General features: G+C 43.2%; 1 protein-coding gene across 1 annotated transcript in view; it reads right to left on the minus strand.

The window, feature by feature from the left end:
- LOC107712137 (ester hydrolase C11orf54 homolog) overlaps positions 1-500 on the minus strand; it is a 7,604-nt gene that overhangs the window by 6,194 nt on the left and 910 nt on the right. The window lies entirely within an intron of this gene.

Raw genomic sequence — 500 nt, forward strand, 5'->3', positions numbered from 1 at the left:
TTTCTGTCAGACTGAGAATCGCCCCGAGTGCTCTCATAGACTTCCATACAAAGATAATTTTTTTCGAACTGCAGGCACTGCAATGCAATCTCTATATAGGCTTAGATCACTGCCACAATTCTGCGTGCGAAAGATCATATTTTGAGCGCACAAAAGTGCATTTTGCACGCGCGCGATCTGAGTTTTGTGGAGAAAATTTTTGTTTCGCAAAGAAAAAAGTATTTTGAGCGCACTAAAATCAATTTTGCATTTAAAATAAGTTTTTGGATGCGTGCAGACCTTCTCTTTTGCGCGTGCAACGTTTCACTAGCTTGCTCACCTGATGCCCGCCCTCAGTGCTCTATATGCCAATGGCTCGCTTGCTCAACACAATCCAGCGTTACAATATGCCATAATTCCAGCCAATCAGAGACGAGGCTGCTAAATTCTGACTGGCTGCCTTGACAACCAATCACAACATTCCTTGCATTACCTCGACAGCAGAAGAGGAAAAATACAGT

Source organism: Sinocyclocheilus rhinocerous, unplaced genomic scaffold (genome assembly GCF_001515625.1).
Source record: "Sinocyclocheilus rhinocerous isolate Xijiao unplaced genomic scaffold, SAMN03320098_v1.1 scaffold1319, whole genome shotgun sequence".
Lineage (NCBI taxonomy): Eukaryota > Metazoa > Chordata > Actinopteri > Cypriniformes > Cyprinidae > Sinocyclocheilus > Sinocyclocheilus rhinocerous.